General features: G+C 41.8%; 1 protein-coding gene across 3 annotated transcripts in view; it reads left to right on the top strand.

Annotated features, from left to right (window-relative positions):
• Positions 1-17298, top strand: part of cdh19 (cadherin 19, type 2) — a 189531-nt gene that overhangs the window by 138388 nt on the left and 33845 nt on the right. The gene's annotated exons all lie outside the window — the stretch shown is intronic.

The raw sequence follows: 17298 nt of genomic DNA, 5'->3' as shown, positions 1-17298 counted from the left end.
GGGCACATCTGCATTGGCCTCACTTTCTGAACCTGGAGTCCACGTACAGTCAGAGCTCTTTAATCACATCACATGACCTTCCTCTATTCTAGCTGTCATGATTACTGCGGCCACTAGAGGACAGTGTCACTGACATTGTTTTCGATACATGAGTTTTATATTATGACATAAACAAGATCCGTCCTTTAACAAAAGTAAAGCTAAGTTATTTTGATTTATTTAAAAAAATGCTGTTTTGCTGTTGTGTTGATTCTGTAAAACAGATGTGGACAAAATGAGCCTGAGACCCAGTGGGTTCCTGCGGGAGCTCCGTGCACAAAAGGTGCTTTACGACAACTCTGAGCTGTTTTACACAACCCACACATCTTTCAGCTTTATTATCACTGCAGCACAAACACACACATGCACACGCACGCTCAGTCACTCGAGTGAAATCTGGTGCTTCGTCTCCTCGTGGCTCTGCAGCAGCTAATCAGAGCGAGATCAGACAAGTGGGGCTGAGCATGTCGTTAGTACTGCAGCAGTGTTTACATGCAATAATCTCATTATTGTCCTCACTCTGATTAGGTGAATAAACCCATTAAGTTGTTTACACGCATTGTGGGGAAGCGGCACGTTAATAACTCAATTTTAATCCAATCTGGCACGTTGTAATTGATTTAATACAATAATTATCTACCTGCTGTAGGACATAAGTGACGACGGCTGAGACTTCATCGAACTGTTCGATGCGGAGGAGGTAGTTTTGGGGGGGAACAGAAATAACATCACACTGAAAACGCGTACTTTCAATGACGTGGTTTCCAGGCCTGCAGGGACCTTTGTGTTGTGTCATCCCGCCTCTGTTTCCTGCAACATCTCTACTCTCTGATATGAAATGATGAGGACAAACACCTGAGAAATAATAATAGTAACATATGAAGAGAAATCAACAGCAATGCTGCTGCTGCGTTGACGTATTTCACTCGACCCCATGCAGGGAATGGAAAGTTCTCTGCTTCGATTCTTTTTTTAATCCGTCTTCTAATTTTAGGGCCATGCGACGAAACTGTCAGGGATCCCACACATCCTGGAAAACCTGGAGATTTACAGAACACTTCTCCAGACACCAAAACAGTTGATCAATTGATTACATTGACCAAATATCCTAAACATAAACACTTTGGGATCATTTGCTGTCAGGAAAATGTCCTGGAAAATGGTAAAAACCTTTACAAAGAGCTTCGGTTTTTAGTTGTCACACTGACAAAACAGCAGTCGTGCATCTTAAAGTATCTAAAACTCAATGTGATATCCACCGGCTCTGTGCTTCTCTTTAAAGCTTCATCTGTTTGTTTAGAATCCAGGTAAATCTAGAGTAACACTGGTTCTTCTACAGACCTTTTTCAATAAACTCTCACTCCCACATAACCATGAAATTATGAGTTTATCTTATTCTGCAGCTCTGTGATTTCTCAGCATCAAACTAAAACACACACACACAGATTCCCAGGTCTGAAACACAAATGTTACACAACAGCCAATGAATGCATTATAAAACTGTGGGGCAGAAACTCTCCAGAGTGAGCCAGGAATTTGTCTGGTGTAATGTATCAGGAGACGCATTACCTCAGGGACCGTCACCCTACCAGGCCAGCCATAATAAATAATGCAACAAAAATACATCATCGTGATGTTTCTCTTTATCCAACATGTGTAGCTGTCAACTTTGATCAATAACAACGCACTGAAGGCGATGCTATATAAACACAGTCCTTTTTATGTTAATGCGCGCTCTTGAACCCATGAAGAAACACTGAAAATAAGACATTTAGATGAGAAATTCTCCAAACCCCTTAAGGCTCACAAAATCTTTAAGGTTGACCAGCGACTTGTGCAGGCAAGGGATATTGTTTCAAAAGCAGGAATATCAAGTGAGAGAAGAGGTTCCGCTGTCGTTAGTGCACAATGATACTCTCGAAGGTTTTTACCACAAAATGAGGTTCCAGTGCGGCTTTCAAAAAATTCCAATTTAGCTAAAGTACACTCAGTATTCACTGTATGTCCACTCCCAGCGCTGCCGTGCACCTGCAACACAGACAATGTAATAAAGGTGGAAATTTGAAATTCAAATTTTTTTCCCCTCCCTCATCTCTCGTCACACAAGTGTAGTGATCTAAGAGCCCACCCATCAATTGTGACTGTGGGATCGAAAGAAAAAAAAAAAGGGGGGGTCTGCATTTGCATCAGCTCAAATGAATTTTCATCTCACATATGAGAAGTTTAAATAATTAAATCAATTTGGTGTCACTGATGAGTGCGTGACTGGAGCTTTTTTTTTAATTTAACATCAGCTTATTATTTCATTTAACTTTCATTTATCTTCTGACTTTTGAGAGAAACCTTGAAATCAGAGCAGCGGATTTGAACTTGAGTGTAAGTTGAAACACCTTTAGATCAGTTTGCGACCTGGCGTTCACTTCTCAAACTGCCGCAGCCGGATTCCTCCCGTATAATTTTCACTCAGCGGGCGCTCCCTCTCTCTGAAACCGGCACGTGTGATTAGCATCAGTGGACTCAGCACAACTCTCTGAATTACAATCCTGCCGCCATTAATAAAGAGCGGAGAGAAAGATGAAACCCAAGACTCGACTGTACTCCTCCTGCGGTGCGGCTCCAGAGATCCTCGGTGCCCAAGGCTCGGAGGACTTTCTCCGAGGCATCTTTTTGATGTAAAAGTCAAGGAGTGCTCTCTGTATTCCACTGGCAGCCTGGCCCCGGCCTGACCAGCCTGTAATAGCCTGTGATCAGAGATCTATTACTCACTTCTTAGAAATGGGCTCAGGGAGCACAGTCATTTGCCATTTTAAATTGATCTCTACTTTTGGTTTCTGGTCCGATGAGACCACATCTCTCCATTTCGGTTTCCGTTGGCAATATATTACCATCAATACGTTATTAGAGTTATTTCATAGATTATTCTGTACAGCCCGATTTGCATAAGTATATGCGTTGCATTGCAGCAGCGGGTCGGTAAAAGGATTTAAATGCAGAATACAGAACCGTGCAATGTGTCAGCGAGGACCGAGGGATAGTGTTGAACTTCCTCTGGGCGAGTGCTCTCCCAGTTGTGTCCCTTCCTGCCCAAACATCTTAGCGTCATCCTCCACGGGCTGGCACACAGCAGCACAGAGGAGGATTCGGAATATATTTGGCTGAGGTAACAAATTAGATTAGCCTATTTATCCACTAGCCACTCGCTCCTCCTGCTCTACCTCCTCTCTTTTCTCAGCAGGAGGCCACGGCTGTGTCACTCCCGTCTCCCCTCCCGCTTCCCGTCAGACAAAAGTGTCGGTGCTGATCAGCCTCCGCGCTGCTCAGCCTCCGCGCTGCTCAACACAAGACAGAGGGGATATAAAGAATCAGAGAGGGGGAGATTAGCATCTTGTGGCCAGATCATGAATATATTCAACACACGGCGAAAAGACTGCGACCCAGCTGTTAGAGGAACATTTCATATCACCCTCTTCCACATGTGAGGCAATAATTGTGTGAATGAAAGCAAGGCACATTACATTTTCATTTCCCTTCTCCCTCTTCTTCGAAGGCAGCTGTGGACTTTTATTTGATGGAGTTAAAAACCGCCGCAATAATCCAACATTTTGTTCATACTCTCGCTGAGCTCTGTCAATACTCTCTTGTGACTGTTGTTGTAATGTACAATAACAGAGAAGCAGGTGTGTGCGACAATAAAACCACATTTTACTTTGATTTCACACAGAGCAGAAATGAACATCGACACACCGGCTCCTGAAAACGTCTTGGAAACTGTATTAATGTTCCGACAGGGAGTCTCCGGGTTATGTTAAAGTAAAATGACTGAATCTTATCCGATGATGTTGAATGTATTTAGTTTTTTATGCACCTCCGCTCTGAAGGCAGTGGCCAAAGGTTTGATGTTTTACAATGTGTCCGTTTGTCTCGTCATGTCCGTCCTCAAGGCTAAACTGATTGGATTTCAGTGGTCAGACGTCACAGTGACCTGAGGAGACGTATCCACAGGTGTTGTTTCTAGTTTATTTATGCAACTGTACTTTACAAAGCTGTCAAGTAGTTCGAGCTTCATCAAAACATGAAAATGCACATTTTCACAACTTTCCCCTGCACCTAACCCTCACACGGTGATTACAGTGAAGTGTGTAAGATGCTGTAAACAACAAAAAGGCTAAACCTGGAGTGGTGCCAACCACTTTACATGTTCCCGCGCGTGATTTTTTTTTATACGCCGCACACACTCCATGGCACTTAAAAGGTTCTGTGGCTGTGCATCAACAGAACAGCTTAATTTGAATAAACAAGTGACTTCAACACCACAAAGGTGTCGTGGTAAATCCAAATTAATTAATTTACTTATCTGTTAATTGCATTGTGTGTCATTAGAGACGGTTAGAGTGAATTATGGCTCGCTCCTCCATTTCCCCGCTAACATGCTAGGTGGCTTCTCTCTTTCATGCAAATGAAATGATTAAGCTCCTCGGTGTCTCTGACATGGAGGAAGAGCTCGTTTAACAGCGCCATTATTCACGTGGCCTCTTATGGAAAATATATTGTTTATTATGTTTCACCTCTGGCGTAGTCGGGAGCAGATTTAGAGGAGGAGGAGGCGGCAGACTGCAGCAGAGTTTGGAAAATAACTCAGGCAATTAAAAGTCCTGCTTCTTGTAATAGTGACTATTAATAGAAAGCTTTTTATTCTCTGAAACGAATGAATAAGAATTATTATTAACTTAAAATGTTCTCATATGAAATCTTTTCAATAAATAGCTTCTATTGAAGCTCAACATTCCGACAGTCAGGGACTAACTGTGGGACAACATGCACCTGGATAGAGAAGCCTCTTCACCCTTCTCCATGAGAACTCGTGTTTGTAGTTGTTTTGTGTCATTTTTAGTCATTTTGCATTGTTTGGCCATTAGTGTCTTTTTTCACATCTCTTCCTGTTTGATTTGCGACTCTTCATTGTCTCTTTGTTCTTTTGTGTGTCTGTGTTGTGTTTGTTTTCTCTTTGTAGCTGTTTTGTGTCTTTGTGATCATTTTGTCTCTGTTGTTTGGTCATTTCTAATCTATTGTTGGTCATTTAACTCTTTTGTCTTTTTGTGTCTCGTTCCCTCTCACCTCTTAACCTTATGTTAACTTTACATCTGAGACATTCCGTCTCTTTAAATCATCATTTAGTTTCTCCTTGAAGTAGTTTTGTGTCTTTACGGTCATTTTGCCCCTGATGGTTATCGTACATCTCTTTTTTGATGTTTTGCATCTCATTGTAATCATGTCGTGTTTCTTCATAGTAATTTTTCGAGTCTCTGTCGTTGTTTTGTGACATCTTTTAGTTTTTTGTGAATCATTTTGCTTATTATTTGAATTATTTGAATCCTCTTTATTTTCATTCTGGTGTCTTTGATGATGTTGGTTTTCTCTTAGTATCTGTTTTGTCTCCGTCATTCTGCCTCCCCTTGAGGTCAGTTTCATCTCTCTCTGGTTGTTTTGCATCTCATTGTCGTCAGTTTGCATCTTTGTGTCTCTGTGTAGCTCAACCTAAGAGACATTCTGAATCCATTTTTTCGTTATTTTGCATTTTTACATCTCTTTACTGCCATTTTGTGTCTCTTTGTTGTTGGTTTGTCTCTCTCTAGTCACTTTGCTCAACCTTCAGGTCATTTTGCATCTCATTGAAGTCACTTTGCATGTTACCGGTCACTTCATACAGAGGCACAGGTCCAGGGGCCCTCGGCCTCTGCTCACCAGGCCTGTTCAATAATCCATCCATGATACCAACAAGCCAACCACCTATCACTGTCTGTCTCTGGAAGGGGGCTAGATAACCAGATTCCGGTGGGGGGGCTGTGCCACCCGTGGCCACCCCTGGGGCCCCTGTCACGGTGTCAGAACATGATGACAGTTTGTGGAGTTTATATGCCACTCCCCCTGAGGATACAACCACACAGCACGAGAGGCAGACTCAAAAGATAAGGTCTTATCTCACATTATACAACTAAACAACTTGTACCAAACCTTATCAGTGCGACAGTATGTGTGCAGCACAATAGGTTGAGCTACAGTTTCGGGCTGCGTTAAGTCTAAATGAAATATGGCGACAATTATCCAGTCGCCTGATATTAGAATTGGCAGCGAGATAGTTAATGGGGCCGGCATGGCAGAATGATGTTGTAGTTGTAAAGCCTTTGTGTGACATCCAATGACTATCACTGCTTCTGTTGACCTAATTCAATTTTCTTTTCAATTACCTGTAGTATATTACCATCACAGCCATTGGTATTGTGGTATAAATCACCCGACCGGACCCTGTGGCTACAGCAGACAGGCACCCTACTCTGTGATGTAGAGCCGTGTCCTGACTGGGCCCCTGTCCCCCTTAAATATATTTTAGATTAGAGGAAAGAACACAAAACATTCACGACCCACATTCCTGCAGCCAGACTTCGCCGCTGGGCCCCTTTCATTGGAACGTAATGTGTAATCACAGTGATTTAAGTTTGGACGCAGACTAAACTGATAGCCGAGAACAAAGCTCAATGAGTCCTGTGATCTGAGGATTATCATTATGGGACGTGTAATTAAAAGACCTGTAGCTGTAATGTACACCCCACTCTCTTGTTCGTGTTTCAATCTTCACGTCTGTTTATTATTTTTTTTATTTTTTACACCTTGTGGCAGGTTCAGTGAAGTGAACACTGGTCAAACAGTGGAGGGGGGGTGGGGGCATTGACTGATTCGTGTTAGCACAGACACCTCAGTGTCCTACTGAGGTGAGAACATTGAAATATTCCTGAGGGAAGAGCTGAGTGCAACCAGGTCTGAAAACACCCTTTAATCGATAGGGGCAGTTTATCCAGTGTGTTTAATGTGAGAGAGGAGTTAGCCTTGCCCCCTCGTATGATGTGACCACAGACCAAAACTAATACGGTGAGTCGATGCTAAATGAAACGTCACGCAGGACTAAAGACTTTTCAAATGTCTCGTGCATCAGCGGTCAAGGTGTTTTTAAGGTTTTATTGGTTGGGCAAGTCAAGGTTAAGAAGCTGCTGCTGTGTCTTCTTCACCTGTGTCTCTGCCACTGGAAACCCAATCCAGTCTCAGTCTGTACGTTCATTTTGATCATGTGAGGCAGCATTCATTCAGAGCGACACATCACATCTGTAACACAGATTAAGTTCTGGATCCTGAGAGGATGAACCTCAAAGACTTCAGGGGATGGATCACACAAAAATGAAAATTCACTCTTCATCTTCTCACCACTATGCAGACGGAGGGGTGGGGGAGGTGTTTGAGTCCACAACACACTTTTGAAGCCAAATCCAATCCAATTAAAGTAAATGGGGATCACTTCTTCAAACATAATAAAACAACAGAAAAAACCCCATAAAATGTCTCCATACTGCTCCTGTGGTGTCATCAAGTGTCCGCAAGCCCTGACATTCAAATTCGACTGCTGAGTTTTGAGCCTAAATGTCCTCTGACGTCCTCCTGCTAGTTACTGCTGCAGTTACTTCAGTTGTGTTGGATTTGGCTGCAACACTGTTTACCCCTGAGACTCCTGATGTGTATTGTGGACTCAAACACTTCACCCGCCCCTCCACTGGCATAGTGGTGAGTAAATAATGAGTGAGTTTTCATTTTTGGGTGAAACAACCCTTCGAGCGATCTCGTGATCTTTCCTCTAGCGCCACCATGAGGCTGATGGTTGTAGCTTTGAGTAAAATCCCCACAGATATTGAAGTCCTTCTCAGGATGACGGGTATGAATATGATATAAACAGCACAATTCTTAATGTCAGTGGGATTTAAGCGCAGTAGGAGCATTAATTAGTTTTAGAGTCCAGCAGTGTAGAAGGGATCTCACATTCGGAGGTTTGGGAGTTTTACTCTCAACCGCACGGTTATTCACTTTCCCTCTTTGTAACATTTTTAACCTGTATTGATTTCTGCGATCAAGAGGCAGGGAAGCAGGGAGATAAATCAAGTTTAGCTGGGCGGAGGACAGAGCTGAGGGGAGGCCTGAAGAGACAATGAGCAGCGCTTTATTTGCATTAAGCAAATTGGAGTTTTAGTTATATAAACATTTCTCAGAGGCAGAGCTCCTCCAGAGGCAGGAGTAATCTTATTAGTTTAGTTAAACCTGGCAGAGCTAAATGACCAAAGTTTGTCTCTGCCCCAGTTAGGCCAAGTTCCCCCTCAAAGACTTTCCTTTGCAGACCATTGGCTGCAACGGATTTATTTTTAGACAATCTGTGAAGAGCAAAGGAAAGAATATCAATAAACCTGTAAACTATATTTTATTTAGGAAGTGTTTTTTATTAAACACTGATCAAAAATAATTGTATTCATAGTTTATATTTGCAGGAGATATAAACCTACTGCAATCAGCATGTAAAATACCAACTGTGTTTATACTTTGAGTTATTCTGAGGCCACCTTCAGACTTCATCGATACTAACACACCTGAAAACGCAGTACACACACATGGACAGCAGGTGTGATCCATTTCATCACTAATATGTACTAGTATCCGCCCTGATCTTGAAAGGTTTGAATTTTAAGAAAAGTAGTTAGAACACACGACCTCGGAGTCCTCTGAGCCGAGGGGTTGGTGAGTCTCTCTGTAGTTAATGATCCCATTTGAGATGCATGTGGGAGGTGCAGGGACAGAGTTTGCAGACGGCACTTATTTAATGGTGTCTGGTAACTTTCTAATCACGTGACGGATGAAAAACAGTCGGGGTGAAGCGTTTGTTTTAATTGCAGGAGGAATGAATCAAATTAACCTCCAGATTATTAGAGGGAGAAGGAGCTGTAGTTTTACTGGATCAGAACGTCAGACGTCTGTTGTCGGGAGAATGAGACGAGGCTGTAAAGTCAGAGCAAAGAGGATTGGACTTTAAGCCGGAGATCAGTTTGATTATTCGTGTTTTATGTTCTGAAGAGAAACAAAAGGGAAAATAAGTAAAAAGACCATAAAATATTTAATAGAATTGGCTCGTTCTGCAGTGAGTTGTGTTTCACCTTCCGGTTGTGTTTGCAGCTTGTTGTGGTGAAGAGCTGGAGTCTCAGACCAGGGAGGTGCCAGTGAAGCATTTCACAAGAACCGCAGCCAGCCCACTTTTCATTGACTGACGATTAAGGAGTGCTCCCTGCAGGTGGTTTACTGTCCGTCGACCAATCAGAGCTCGTGTTCCTGCCGCAGAGATAATGCCTGGCCTATATTTCACTGTCCCACATCTTCACTGGTGCTGCTTTAATTTCTCTTTTGCCTTATGTCCATTTAGTTAATGTCAAATATCTAAATGTGAGGTTTATATATCGGAGACGAGATAAAGGAGCACAGGCGAAAATACTGCAGGTGTGACTCTGGCACTAAAGCATTGGATCTTCAAAGAGCCTCAACACTTATTCTCTATGAAAGAACCTGCACACAAAACAGATTTATTATGGAACTGTTGTATCAGACTTAACTTTTGAGTCACGGAGAAGCAGCTGTCAGTCAGTGCACTTCCATGTGTTCAGTGAGTAGCTTTGACGAGAGGATTATTTGTTCAAGGATTATCAAGCAATTATACACAATTAGGAAAGTGTGTAAATCACTAATAAGAAAACAAAATTCATTCATTGCACAGTTTTTTTGTAGCACAGAACAGCACCTAAACTTACAATCTGGGCTTCAACAGTTTGTCCTCACACTGTGTTTCATTCATTTTCCTGAAGGTCAAAGTGCATCTGATTGAACAGATGTGGTCGTGGACAAACCTTGAGTGTCACCATCATGTGATCTAGTGGAACAGCTGCCCATTGTTGCTATTAATACGTATTTAATAAGGCAGCGGCAGAGCTCTTTATTAAAGCTGAACTGTGATTAGCAATAAAAAAAGTTTTCTCGTTTCGCAGCTTCTTGTCTGTTCACTTTCCCAAAGAACTTCGGCAACGACTATGTAAATGCTCTTAATTAATTTCTCTGTAATTAGTTTTTCTCACCCACTAATTGTGTCTCGAGGTGATTTCCATTATGTGTCCTTTTATGTTGTATGTTTATCAAATGCACAGTATTATTAATACTTTTAAAAACTTTCCGTTCGCACTGCAGATGCTGACTTTGTGAACATACTTGAGTTGACACTAGCAAGAAGAGACAGCGAGAGCAGACACGTCTCCGGCTTGTTTACAGAATGATGACCAAATGTCCACTGTACACTGTGTCCTATCGTTTCTGTTTGCCACCGGGACAGTCAGCACATCACCTGAGCTGCACTCGATGTAACCACCGCTGTATACATCAGCCCCGACCGTTACTGTATGTGTTCAGGCCCGTCTGTGTGTATGCACGGGGAGCTAAACGTGTCGGGGAGAAATCGCTACCTCTGCAATTCCGCTATATTAGTTTGGCCTCACCAGGGCAGCGGAGACAAAGACGGCAACGCCACGTATCTGCTGACAGATAAGTCTCCCAGCAGTGGGAGAAACCCTTATGTCAACTGGGCGAGTCTGCAGAGCTCTCCCTCCCCTCTGAACAAATAAGATCAGAGTCAAAATGAAAAGCATTATTACTGCTGACATCTTTATCTCCAGTCTACCTTATTTAATAACCAATTTCTCTCACAGCTTCCTGGAGGAATTTATCCTCTGGGCGAGCCTCTCTGTGCTGCTGAGGGTCTGCTGTTTAGTTATGTATACTATATTGCCAGGAGGAAGAAAGCGCTTCATAGCTGTTAGCCTTATGGCTGCACGCTGCCTGTCGTCTCGTCTCGAATTATGTTTATTCCAATAAAGCTCTGGGGAAGCGTTTCATTTGGAGGTGCAGCACAGGAAGCGAGGGAACGAGAGAGGACATCCTGAAAAATGTTTGAATAATGTAGCCTTAATTTGTCTTTGAAGGGAAAAGAAAAATTACTCATATGATTAATCATTTATTCATATTGTGTGTTATTTGTCTCACCTCACCCACTGTACCTTCTCATACATTAAGACTAATGTAATCTTAATGTACCTAATGGCTAAGGATAGTTTTCTTCTTGACTGACGGACTGTACTTCGTCTCATTAGTACTTCAAGCTTAATTAATTTACCATGTCTTCACAGAAGTCCTACTTAGCTACTATTTTTTAGTACTTTGCTTGATTTTTCTTTTATAAGATAACTAGTCTAAGCTCCATAATGACATAATGAAGGACATTAAATAATGAGGCCATTAAGATGCATCATCTGGGACCATGCATGTACAACATGTCCTGGCAATCAATCAGTTAATTGTTGACATATTTCAAACTGAACCAAACCCACTGACTGACACCCTGAGAGCCACGCTGCCAGTTTAGCTCGTAAGAAGCAAAAATGCCAATTATTTTATTAAATTTGCTTATCAGTGTTTTGACAACGCCAGTCAGTGTGTTGACATCTTGATAAGATCAAATCAGCTGTGAGCCATCAACCTTGACCTTTAAACCATCCACACGCCGCAGGTGAAGCTCAACACCTCAAGCAAGTCGGCGCGTCTCTTCGGTCTGGATCTGCCTCGTACGCTTGTATCGAAAACCGATGTAGAGCCCGCTGATGAATGAAGTTTTAGTTTGAGACTACAACATGTATGGTGTGGAGTGTGTGATTGAGAGAGGATTTACAATTAATGGCACAGCAAAGGGGGATCAATTGCAATTAGGTGTCTGTAACACACTGTGGCTGATAAGCATCCCCGTCATCGATCAAGGTGCCAACACTACGGTGTTGTGAACCCGGGGCGCTCTTCAGCGTCTTCTCCCAGCGAACGTAATTGACCCCACAGGGTCAATGAACAAAGCTCAGGATTTGTCATGGCTCCGGGATGATCCCTTATGTGAGGGGTGGGGGAAATAGCAGGCTTTGCATTTGCAGTCATACTTATTTTTATGCAAATGTTCAATAATCTACAAACACACTGACACAGTTGGGGCAATATGGTGGCATCATGCTGTATGCTAATGCTAAGCATTAAGACTGTGGGATATTTTGAATTCTTCTGCATTCTCAGCACTGCTCAGCAATCCACAGATTAGCTCATGGAGGAGAATCTCTAAACAGCTGAAAATGTCAAGTCTGGTCTTTTGACATCTTGGACTTGTCTCTTTCACTTCTCGTGATCTTTGACTACAAGTGGATTTATACTGTCACTGTTTTTTCCTCTTTTCACCTCATAATAATATGATTTGTTTTCTTTGGTTTTGTTTCCTCTGCAGCCCTGCAAACAATTCACGGGATTTCAGCTGCATAAACCTGTGTATGTGCCGAGTCTAATACCTCTCTGCTTTGATCAGTCTGCTCCTGTGCATTGATTAACTGGATGTTCTGAAGTACTGCCGTCAGTGGATTTGCGGATATTGTGGTTTTGTTCTCGCAAAAACAAAAAAGTAAAGAGTCAAACAGAATGTCAGGTTCTTGACCTTGCTTGGCCTCAGAGTCGATCAAATACATTGATGTTTATTGAGGAAATAAACTTCAAAATGTAGAAATACAAGAAAATGTGACTTCAAATTGAATTTCAACACAACACCAATACAACGAGTGAGAAGGAGTCATAGGTGGTGAATGAAGAACGTATCTCCATTTCCTACAATAATGTTAGAATCTTAATTTCACATATAAAAGGTTAAACCACAGTGTAGCTCCAACACGATGTTCATGCTAATCATCAACAGTTGTCTCTGGTCCTCTGAACCGGGGTTGGCAGGAATGCAGAGCTTCCTTTTGCTCAAACATAATCATAGTTTATAGGTTCATTAAGAAGATGGTTTCCGAATATGTTTGATCGGCCACAATTCCAATCCAAGCATTTTTTTTTAAAAAGTGCTCCAATCACGGCTGCAGAGAGGCAGAGACGGTGCCGTGCCCCATGGGATGCTGACCATGGCATGAGGCAGCACTATTTAGAGAAATGGAGGATGGATGGATTAAGAAAGGGAAAGAAAAGAGCATTCAAGCAGTGACTTAAAGTGAGCAGAGGCTAAAGTGGAGGAGACAGCGAGCAGCTCAGCAGAAATGTGGGCTGAAACAACAGAAGCCAAATGTCACCATATGTCAATAAGCTATGTAGGTTACAAACTGCAGCATGTTAACATGGCAACCATTCTGCTGTCAGTGTGAGGGTTACTAATGCCTAATAAGAAGTGCGGCATGATTACACTGACAAGAGCTCGTGTCAATGCAAAGACTGCGGTGTGACACACGTCTTTAGGCGGAGGTTCAGGTGGACTGCTGACTCTACATACAGCAGAGTGACACTTTGACATGGGACACACTGCTTGCATCATATTTTTCGTTAATTTATTATTATTGCGAAAAGTCAGCACTCGTTTCTTTTTACCCATGACCACAATCTTTGTGTTGGCACTGATGGACAGTAATCTGCTCTGATAGAACCACGGAATGAAAAACAAACGTGCAGGATTTATTTTAAATTGTGGGAATTTGGGCCACAAGCTGATTTTTAAGACGTAAAATATTCATGACACAGAAGATCAACCCTGTTTGGTTTTGTAATTTTCTTTGGCACTGTCCTCAGGACAAACCGTTTCTGCTTCAGTCTCACAGCATCACAACACAATTCCCAGTAAAAACTACACAACTCTGATATGATACAACTGATCGATAGCACACAAGCTTTAGAGGTTCAATTCAACTTTATTTGTCCTCACCAGGACGTGATCTTGGCAAAGCTGGACTCCAGCCTCCCATTTCCTACAATAGAGAAACACAGATGTAAAATTCCCTCAGTAAACTCCTGTGTGTGTTTGTAGGCCAGACAGGTTTGATACAAATGTAATGAAACCATCTCAGCTCCGCTACACAACTGAGAGATCAGTGACCTCGACCTTGAGTCGCTCTTGTGGATTAATACGGACAACTCTTCCCCAGAGCATTCACGGTGCTGCTTTATGATTTTGATATGTTTTTTTTTTTTTCAGAAGCTTCTGCGTACACCTTAAAATATTTGTGCCCATAAAGTCTCTACATAAAAAACACAAGCCAGCACATTTCCTGAAAAACAAATACATGAGATACTGTAGAGATGCTTTTATTTAAGGTCAGAGTTGCAAAGGAAGAAAAAAGCCAATGTAATGAAAATAAAAAGCAGGGTCTCGACACTATTACTTACATCCTATTTTATTTTACCTTAACCCAATGTTTGCCTCAGATTATTCAGCATGCACACATATTTAAGTAAGAAAGCCTAACTGAAGAACAACCAAATTATCATATCCTCTGCATATATGCATGAGATACAACATTATTGCATTTCCTCTCATTCTTTCTCATTATACATGTATTATTTAAACACAATCCTTTAACTCATGTTTGCGATGCATTAAATCATCTATTTTCCACAAAAACATAATTGCTAAGATTGAAAATTGAGTGTCGTGAGTCTGATATTTGATCAGAGGTAAAGCAGCATCCCCGAGATGTTGACAGAGCCGAAATGTTTGCATTGAAATCTCTCTACAAATTAAAATTCATTGTATCCATTTCACCAGCTCCGATATTCCATCTCAGCAAATTGAATATTTGCCACGTCTCAAAGTGACAAATAAATAGCAGTTAGTCAGAGAACATCACATCTAAATCCATGTTGTCTCCTGGTTACAAAGCCCTTAATACCCCTCAAATGCAACAGGCATAGCAATACACGGCTTAAAACGAGCGTCTCTGCGAACTAGAACGGTGCGGAGCGCTTTGAGAGAGCGCGGGAGTACACTCGCTTCTTCCTGGAGCGGAAACAACAGAACTCTCACAGCCCGCCATCAACAACCTTTGGTTTCTGAAATGATATCTCACTCTCACTGCTGCCGTCTTGTTTGTCCGAGAGGATTACACAAGCGAAAAGTGGATCCATCTTCCCTCCCTCTTTGAGAATCAAAAGCACAAGTATGACAGTGGGTTGATACCTGGAGTGTTAGCTCCTCTGTACAGTATGTGTAAACATAAACATGGTCTTATCCACATTCAGGTTCAACAGAGTGCCAAGCAACACTGGTTCACTCATCTATTAACAATGTGGCGTCACTTAAATTATAAATGAATTGAACCACTGTAGATGATTGAGACAAATTTCCACTGGGCTCGCAATGTTTTATTCCAAACGAGCTTGTCAGTCGATCATGTGCTAATTTTCCTCATTGTTGCTGGAGGTCAAAAGTTTTCTGTTCTGATTGTTAAAAAACAATATGTTGTTTTTTTAAATTTCAGCTGAAAGAGCCTGAAGGATAAGAACACGCAACAATATTTTAAAACCATATTCGACCAAGAGGAATTGAGGATGATAAATAATCGATGAGTTTGCCAGAAACGATTCTGAAGAACACGTCGACGTTTTAACTGGAGTTGGTGGAGATTTATTTTCTGCAAACAAAATGAAGATTTATCCAATATAATCGTAATTACACCCGCTATCGTCTTAAACTTTGATACACTTCCGTATCTCGGCCCCTTCACATTTCCCTTGGCTTTAGATTCTACATTTGCAGTTTACTTCAGGTATAACACACAGTTAAATAAATAATTTTATTCATTGTTATTCATGCCAACAACAAACAAAACTAAAGTCATGTTACTTTGTTGTTTGGCACATTTAAATACTTCACAGCACTCTGTTGCTGGACAACAGTTTGCACGTCAACATCGCTCATTGCATCAGATGAGATCAACCGCTCGAGCGACGTCGCCCCCTGTATTCAGCGCACCGCCGGTATTTGTTACCGCTCCGTGTCATCTTTGGATTTGCTGTGACGACGTGAGACATAACGTATGCATCTGTCTCTTGTCATCATTAAATATCCGGAGACAGTGCAACTATTGCAATTATTAAATTTATTCTGATGATACTGATGTTGCTGCACTTTCATTCTGTGTAATCTATGATGCAATAGTTACACAAGGTGCATCAATAAAACATTACACACATTTAAAAGCCAACAAGCTGTGTGACACATGAATATGCTGATGAGACGACTTCAAACTTTATTAAAGGTGCACACTCTCAAACAGTGGGGGAGAATGAGGTGAAATAAAACTGAGGAAACCGACTCCTTCAGTGAGTTGAGCCAGGTCTGATTATGACACAGAGTGAAGAGGTCACTTCAGAAGGGAAGTTAGAGAGGGGGAGGATTTGCAAAGTCAATCCCCTGCACCCTGTTTGCCTCAGATACACCCCTTGATAAGGTCTTTGGATCGATCGGCTGATGGACACAGTGACAGAGGCTGTGTGGTTACGTTCGCTCAATCACCAGGATCTTTTCATGTTACGTTGTTAGACGACTTGCTCGTCCTGTTGGACCTTGACTCAGCCGTGAACATCTCTGGTAAACTCCCTTCAGTCATGAATAATGAAGCTCACTATCTTGTGTGTGGCTCTCCCGGTTAAAATCAGGACTTCACTGCAATTTAATGGAAAATAACTATTGTGTTTTTTTTGTTTTTCACTTCTTAAAGGTTTGGCCTTGGCCCTTTAATTCCAATTAAGGGACATTACCTTTGTGGTAACAAAATACAAATGGTATTTCCAGCTTCTTAAAATAAGAAGATAATTGTAAAATAGTGCAGAAATCTAGCTTTGCAGTTACGTAGTTTGTAAACCAGCACAAGAGAAAATAAAAACAGTAATTTTAAACAGTGAAGCCAAAAGACCCTGATTTCTGTCCTTAAGATGGTTCAAACTTTCCATACCGAAACTTTTTAAAATCCAAAGTGAAGCTCGCAGTGAAGGAGCTGTGATATAAATGTGTGTCTGCAAGCTGAAACACTCGAGTAATGTCACTGAAGTAGTTTTCTCAGATTTGACAAAGCTCCTCTAAAGCCATAAAACAACTGACTGAGGCAACACCCACACGAATGCATTTTCCTGCGCATTAACTGTCGCTATGGTTACTCCAGCCATCCACACTTTACACTGACGTTTTCAGACGCACCTCAGACGGACTTTAGAGACACTGCTGGGCCGGGTGTTTGTTCGAGAGCAGATGATGATGAGCACATTTGCATCAGGTGTGTTAGGATGTACTGAGATTACTTCTGATAGCGATTTCAATTAAAGAATGTACTTGTATGGATGTATCCTGAGTAGTACTCCGCATTATGTATCATTGGTGGAATGCTGGGTAAATGACTTAAATGACTTTTACTTGCCATTTCAATGTGACGAGTGGAGGATTTCTTCATCCGGAGAAGCTCCCTACTTTACTTCATCAGGACCTTATGATGCTCTCACATAACATCGAGTCTTTTT

This window comes from Paralichthys olivaceus, chromosome 17 (genome assembly GCF_024713975.1).
Source record: "Paralichthys olivaceus isolate ysfri-2021 chromosome 17, ASM2471397v2, whole genome shotgun sequence".
In the NCBI taxonomy this organism is placed as follows: Eukaryota; Metazoa; Chordata; class Actinopteri; order Pleuronectiformes; family Paralichthyidae; genus Paralichthys; species Paralichthys olivaceus.
The sequence above is the reverse complement of the archived record's forward strand: the minus strand, read 5'-3'. Positions and strand labels throughout refer to the sequence as shown.